Raw genomic sequence first — 8,055 nt, 5'->3', positions numbered from 1 at the left:
AGCTCAAACTGATTTTGGCAGTATATCAGACCTCAACTTAAGTACAACTTTTAATACAATGTTTCAATGTACTATAACTGTAGTGTACTAGAGTATACTCGTTGAGTACTGAGTATGCTTTCAGGGTATTTTCAGAAAATGTGTTATGATTTCTGGCTGGCTGCCCGTCACCCGCGGTCAAGAGTTTGACTGGTGGCTGATTGTAATTTCCGTCGCTGTGTTTAAGGTTGACTGAAGGTCGCTGAGGAACACTTCCTTTTCTGTCTTCTCTTTCCTCCTGTCTCATTTCTGCAGTGCAGACAGCCCTTATGCTGCACTTTTTTATTTATTAAATGTGTGCGTTAGGGGAGAGAGCAGAACTCCAAAGCTAATTTTTTTGGTAAAGAGTTTAATTAACCTTTACCAGTGAAGCAGTGCTCCTATATCAACATATCACTTCCTCTTTTGGAAAAATAATAGTCACTACTGACATTTTTATTTCCTGCAAATCATAGCCCTTCTGTCCCCCACCGTCTTTTCACACCTATCTCTTGTGTCTCTTTAGCAATATGTGTGTGTGTGGGAACAGTTAATGAGCTGAGTAAATGTGGATAAAACCCAGAGACTCCCACAGTTTCTACCACATCAGCCTCTTAGTGTTGGATGATAACTGTAACAGAGTAATGCTGCTTTTTCTTGATGCTTTTTCAGCCATGATAGCGGCGTGGCTCTAGGGATGGCAGTATCGGTCTATCAGTCAGTCGTTCCACCACTTTGGTCCAGACTGAAATATGTCAACATCTATTGGATAGATTGCCATGAAATTTTGTACAGCTGATTCTGTATTAATCTTAATTATTTTGGCAACCCCCTGACTTTTCCTCCAGCGCCACCGCACATTCACTGTCATCCCCCCTCAGGATAAAGTGATTCACTTTGTATCTAGTCATCAGGTCAAAACTTTAATTTGTCCAATATTTTGGTTTACGACCAAATGTCTGCAAAACTATGTAATTCCCATCAGCCTCAGCTGTACTTGTGTTTAGTAAATGTTGCTATCATGCTGAACTGAAATGGCGAACATGCACCTTTTTAACATTAGTATGTTAGCACTGTCATGTCTAGAAGGTGAAATCTGATCTGAAATCTGCAAAAACTCTTGTGAGACTCGCTGCCCGACGACCTATCCTTACCTTAACTATTCAAGATCAGTGACTAACCTTAACTATTCAAGGTCAATGCCCAACCTTAACTATTCAAGGTCAATGCCCAACCTTAACTATTGAAGATCAATACCTAACTTAAACTACTCAAGGTCAATGCCTAACCTTAACTATACGAGGTCAACGTCTAACCTTATCTTTTCGAGATCAATGCCTAACCTTAACTATTCAAGATCAATGCCCAACCTTAACTATTCAAGATCAATGCCCAACCTTAACTATTCAAGATCAATGCCCAACCTTAACTATTCAAGATCAATGCCTAACCTTAACTATTCGAGATCAATGCCTAACCTTAACTATTCGATATCAGTGTCTAACCTTAACTATTCGAGATCAATGCCTAACCTTAACTATTCGAGATCAATGCCTAACCTTAACTATTCGATATCAGTGTCTAACCTTAACTATTCGAGATCAATACCTAACCTTAACTATTCGAGATCAATACCTAACCTTAACTATTCGAGATCAATACCTAACCTTAACTATTCGAGATCAATACCTAACCTTAACTATTCGAGATCAATGCCTAACCTTAAATATTCGAGATCAATGCCTAACCTTAAATATTCGATATCAGTGTCTAACCTTAACTATTCGAGATCAATGCCTAACCTTAACTATTCAAGATCAATGCCTGACCTTAACTATTCAAGATCAATGCCTAACCTTAACTGTTCGAGGTCAACATCTAACCTTAACTATTCGAGATCAATACCTAACCGAAACCATCTCACCAGAGTCTCCCAGACTCGCAGGTTACCTTCTAGACACGACCCCTTTGCATGGCTGTAGACTCTTGATTCAGTTACTTGGATGAATAAAAGCCGTTCACCGCCTTGCCTCTTATCCTCCTCTCACTGTGCAGCTTCCTTTCTCTCGGCGTCCCACTTTATCACACAAGTGATTTCGGGGATGTTATACATAAAGTCAAACTAATTGATTTGGCTTAAAATCCTCTCAGTGCATTAGCAAGTCAGGCTGCCTTTTTTTCAGGAGTGTGACCTCAGAGCTCCCGCTTCTTAAAATGAGCATGAAATTAGATGACTAATCCACTTCAATTACTCATTTCAACGAAAAAATATACTTGCCGACATCAAATTTGTTTTGCAGTAACTTTCAGGGTGTTTAAAAGCATGTATAATATTATTTGAAGTGGCATTTTTCATTGCCTGTGACAGCGTGACACTGAGCGTTAGGACATTTATTAGTAATGTGTAAAGCTATTTTGTCACATTTTCCTGCCCTTCTTTCAAGAACACATTTTGGTATCTCTTTGGTCTCTTAGTTGTCAGTCACGTGTCTTCTTTTCTCTCTTTCTGACAGGTTGGGTTTCAGCATGACTGTGTGAAAATAGATGGCTCCTTTACCTCAAAAAACCTTCCACCCACCTGGGACCGAGGCCCTGTCATCCAGTGTGCATGTAAGTTTGCTGCGTGCAAAGTGTTTTTTTTGGGGTCTGCCTTGACAGCTCTTCGTCGCAGTTTCTCCCTCAATATACAGTATCTCCTCAAGAGCTCCTTCAACTGCTCTCAGCTGTCAAGAGTCCGACTTCACACGTTTTCTACGCTTAATTCTTTCCAACTCGTCGGTCATGAATCCTCCACTGAAGGTGTCACTGGATTTTGGAGTATATAGTTCTGTCTCTGTGTTATTTCTTTTGTACATGAACTTACATCCTTATGAAAGTGGAGTTCATCAATATAATATAATTCAATAAGTCTCCATCAGCCTGTGTTTCTTTGATTTATGAAAGTATTTTGAAGCCTGTGGGAGCATGAACCTCTTTTCTCTCCATTTGATTCTGTTATGCTCTGGAGTAACAAAAGCGTGGACTCAAATGCAGCACACAACGAGAAGTCTTAAGGTATGAACAAAAGAATATTTATTTTAACAAAAACGAGATTCCAGGTAGACCAAGGAGGCGAGTTCAGGAGTGAGCAGGCAGGTTGGAGCAGCCACAGCTGGCAGGTAACAGACCTGAGCACAGAGCAAACAAAAACACGAGATGAGTCCAAGAATTTCAAGACGAGAGCAACTTCAAAGACGAGAGTCAAAATTACTAGTGAGCCTGATTTGGTTTACTATACCACTGTGGGTGACGGTACGATCTGGCGACGAGTAGCAGGAAAACCGGGGTATATATACTGCAGGTGATGAAGATTTGTCGCAGCTGTTCCAGCCGAGCCCGCCCAGAGGAGGAGGAGGAGAAGGAAGGCCACACCTCCGACACACTGACAAACTAGACACACCAGGGGAAAACACACAAGAGACAAAAGGACAGGGAAACATAGGAAACAAAAGGAACTTCTAGACTAACGGCAGTGAACATAACAGATTCAGAAACATCCAAAATCGGAGCATGCGAAAGTCTCTGCATCCTTACCAGAGGACTGCAGACGACCAGGAGAAACTGATCCAGCATCATCATGGTATACTGACCTTAGATTAGCCCACCTGGAATTAGAGAGAACAAAACCATTTTTGACCTTTAACAAATCTGCAGTGTTTTGAGGCTCATGGTGTATTCAAATGCTGTTGTTTGGCGCCCCCTTCTGCCCATTGATCATCTCTGCCGGATCCTTATTCTTGTTTCTCTTGATCTTAAGTCCAAGTGCACTGAGGTTTTTGGACCAGGACTGAAGTTCAAGACTATAATTTGTTTCTTTTCTAGTGGTATATAGAGTAGTATTCTTTTCTCCCAGAGGGAAGAGACTCAGCGTTGGATTTACATTTATTATCAGAATGTTGTGATGTTAAAACACATCTCAGTCCTGAGAAACGAGAGAGACAACTGTCCACTTGTTGTATCAGAGCAGCCACTGGTAATTGCATTGCTGATAATTAGGGCTGTTAATCGATTAAAATATTTAATCGTGATTAATTGCATGATTGTTCATAGTTAATTGCAATGAAACGCAAATGAATCGCACATTTTTTATCTGTCCAAAATTTACCTTAAAGGGAGATTTGTAAAGTATTTAATACTCTTATTAACATGGGAGTGGGCAAATATGCTTGCTTTATGCAGATGTATGAATATATTTATTATTGGAAATGAATTAACAACACAAAACAATGACAAATATTGTCCAGAAACCCTCACAGGTACTGCATTTAGCATAAAAAATATGCTCATATCATAACATGGCAAACTCAACAGCTGTCAGTGTGTCATAAAGTCATAAAGTGGGCATGTCTGTAAAGGGGAGACTCGTGGGTAACCATAGAACCCATTTTCATTCACATATCTTGAGGTCAGGGGTCAAGGGAGTCCTTTGAAAATAACCATGCCAGTTTTTCCTCGCCAAAGTGTAATGTAAATTTGCAGCATTATTTAGCCTCCTTCGTGGCATGCTAGTATGACATGGTTGGTACCAAGGGATTTCTTATTTTTTTCTAGTTTCATATGATACCAGTATCTTCAATAGCTTTAGAAGTAGCTTTAAAACTGAGCCCACTACAACCTAAAAATCGCAAGTTAAGCAAGAAATTTGTTGCGTTAAAACAAATTTGCGTTAGTAACTTTGACAGCCCTACTTATTATATAAGTATTATTATACTGTACATTATTAATATTATATTTCTGATTATTCTGTTATTGTCACTAAGCTGGCACAAGGTGGTGGGCGATGCTTTCACTGGAGCGCTGAAAAGGGGGAAATATTGATGCACTGCACTGTGGCCTGCATGCAAAATAATTAAATCCAAAGTTTCAGTAATAACTGAAACTTGAATAAATTTAAATAAATTTTACGTTGGTTTCCACTGCTGCACATTAAGGTAGGCTGTTAGCTTATTGGCAGATTTAATGCATTTACACTAGAGCTGATTTAATTAGTCATAAGGACAGGAAATTAATCGCCAAGTGTTTTGATAATTGAGTAATTACTCAATTAATTTTCAAGCAAAAATGTCAAAAAACGTCCTGCTTTTCTTTTTCTCCTATAACCATGAACTGAATATCTTTCGGTTTGGGGCTACTCTAGACATTTAGAGACATCACATCATCGGGCTATTTGAACTTATGATGGATTTTTCATATCTGATATTTTCTAAAACAGATAGTTATTTGATCTCAAGAAAATAATAATCAGCTCAAATGATAATTAAAATATCCATTAGAGGCAGCCCTGCTTTACATTGCGACTTGCACTTTTTTCCGCCTTCCACATCTCTCCTTGTGTCTTTGATCATCGCAGTGGCTCGGGGCGCCCTCCACACTGCGCTGGGAGTCACCGCGAGCTGCCCGTCCTATTTTCCAGTCTTCACAGCGATGTTCACCTCGGAGGGAGGGCTTTGCAAGGTTGTAAACAAGGGAGGTCTGCCCTGTTACCACAGCTCTCCTTTCCCTCGCCGCTGCAGCAGGTCAGACAAGGTGACGGCTCCCTGTTGACTGTGATTCACGGGTGTGCCTGGCAGCATTTAATGAGAGAGTAACTCAAGCCTTTTATCACTCCGAGTGCTGAAATAACAAATGAGCAGCAGAAGAAAGGAGGTAGTGGGTTAGAACTGATCGGATAAGTGTTTTTATAGTTTTATAGTGAAGCCAAAACAAATGGCAAACTTAACATCACAAGAAAAGAAGATTAAGGCTGATTTATCTTTATGTATTTATTGGCATAATAAGGAGATTATCAATTAATTTATATCAAGAAATTCCTATTCTGTTTGTTTGTCTTTTAATGACCCCTGAGATTTATCTTGTGAACCCTGCTCTAAAAAATATTAAAGCAAGCTCAAATTGATTTAAAGGTGCTCAATATGAAATATGACACTGAAAATGATCTTTTGACAGTATGTTGACATCATACCAGCGACATTAGTACAGTTTAATGTTTATATCTGTATGTTATAGACATGATTAAAAGTAAAAAAAAATATTTTTAACTCAACACTTTCTGTTTCCGTTTCAAAATAAAAGCCCTTTAGTGTTTTTCTTTGGACAGAATTCCTTCATTTGTTAACACAAGTCTTTTATTCTGAACTATTTGCAGGACAGTGTTGTGGAAAATGCAGTGACTTGCACGGCTCCATAAATTAAGAGCACCAGCTCAAAATCTTGGATTATTATTATTATTTACAATTGAGCACACACTTCTTAATACATCAAAAACGTGCACTACAAGTCAGCCCTTTTTTTTATTGAAGTTTATCTCCAAAGAGCTCCAGTCATTTGGTAGCTGTTTACGATTTATTTTTTTTCTCCCCCTCTTTAATTACGTGTAGTGCATTTAACTGTCAGCTCAGGTTTGGCAGTCTGTCTGTTGTCTGCTTAATAAAATATGAAGCGTCTATTTCTGTGCTTTCCAAAAACACTGCTGAGGAAGTGACTGCTGCTGTTTACCTGGCCTATCGTCATGTCAGAGATACATCACTTATATAATTTGATGCCTGAGCTTTGATTAATGATCTTGTGTTTTCTTCCATAACAGATTGCATGTGTTCATTCACAAAAGGAAATTGTACTTAAATACTAAGTTGTTCTGATGGTAGTGGTGTCAGTGAATGATTGTATTTGGTTATTGTTTGTATACTGGTCTCATACTGACAAGTATACAGAAAAGTCTAAGTATACTTTGTTTATACTGACAAATATACAGACAAGTCTAAGTATACTTGGCTTCCAGTATACTGACAAGTATGCAGAAAAGTCTAAGTATACTTGGCTTATGCTGACAAGTATACAGAAAAGTCTAAGTATACTTGGCTTATACTGACAGATATACAGAAAAGTCTAAGTATACTTGGCTTATCGGCCTACCTGTACTTAATCTTTTGATCGAGATATACTTAAGAAAAGTATAATTAAGTATTCTTGCCTTATAGGCCTACAGAAAGGTATACTTGGCTTGTAGTTGTGCTTGCTTTTTGATAGAGTAGCCTGCTGGTTTCATATCGGAATAGACTGCTGTATTCAGCATTAATTTATTACACTGAATGAACTATGTAACAACTAAAAGTTGATTACTGCCAATAACCAGGGGTTTATATTCCAGGCACTCAAAAAGGGGTTAGGAGAGTTTGCTGCTTGTCCACCTGATGCTCCTGGAAACGTGATCCTCACTGCCACGGGGCTGTGCGCTGCATCCTGACATTACGGTAGGAGGAGAGGCATCAGGTAAAGTTGCAGGTGACCGACCGGCGAGGGATGTGACACATCAGGAGGCACCACGAGAGGAAAAGGAAGCTGTAGACTGGATAGTTTCAGGAGCCAACCGGCACAGGTATGGATGTGAGAGGTCGAAAGTAATATTAAGGTAAGTTTATCAATGTGAGTATTAATTTTAAAGTTTAAAGTGTCCACATGATGGCAATATGATCCTCGTACCGTTTATTCATCACTTTGAATGCTTAATGTCACATTAGTTGATTCGTTTTGGAGAAAAATACAGAAGAGGTTTAGATTAATATGACAAGTAATTCAGAAGTTATACAGTGACCTAAAGATAAGATAACATATTCCTTTATTAGTCCCGCAGTGGGGAAATTTGCAGTGTACAGCAGCAAAGGGAGATAGTGGAAAAAACAAGAAGCATCAGCTAACACAGTAAAAAAAAGAGCTAAACAAAGTGTAACAAAATATGAACCATTTAAATAGAAGGAAGTATAATAATAGGAGAAGTATATACAGTATTGACTATAAACAAACTATTAAAAAAATGCACAAGTGGAAAAATGATACTGCACAGTGAGAATTAAATGAAATTCCACCTGAAAATATTGCACAGTATGAATTACACCTGAGTAGTATTGATATTGCACAGTCAGTATACAGTATAGTACAGTTATTGTCAGTATTTGGTGTGTAAGTGTAAGTGGTCTACTGGGAGCAGTGCTGGTTGTGGAG

The sequence above is a fragment of the Sebastes fasciatus genome, chromosome 13 (genome assembly GCF_043250625.1).
Source record: "Sebastes fasciatus isolate fSebFas1 chromosome 13, fSebFas1.pri, whole genome shotgun sequence".
In the NCBI taxonomy this organism is placed as follows: domain Eukaryota; kingdom Metazoa; phylum Chordata; class Actinopteri; order Perciformes; family Sebastidae; genus Sebastes; species Sebastes fasciatus.
This window is presented reverse-complemented; position numbering follows the sequence as displayed.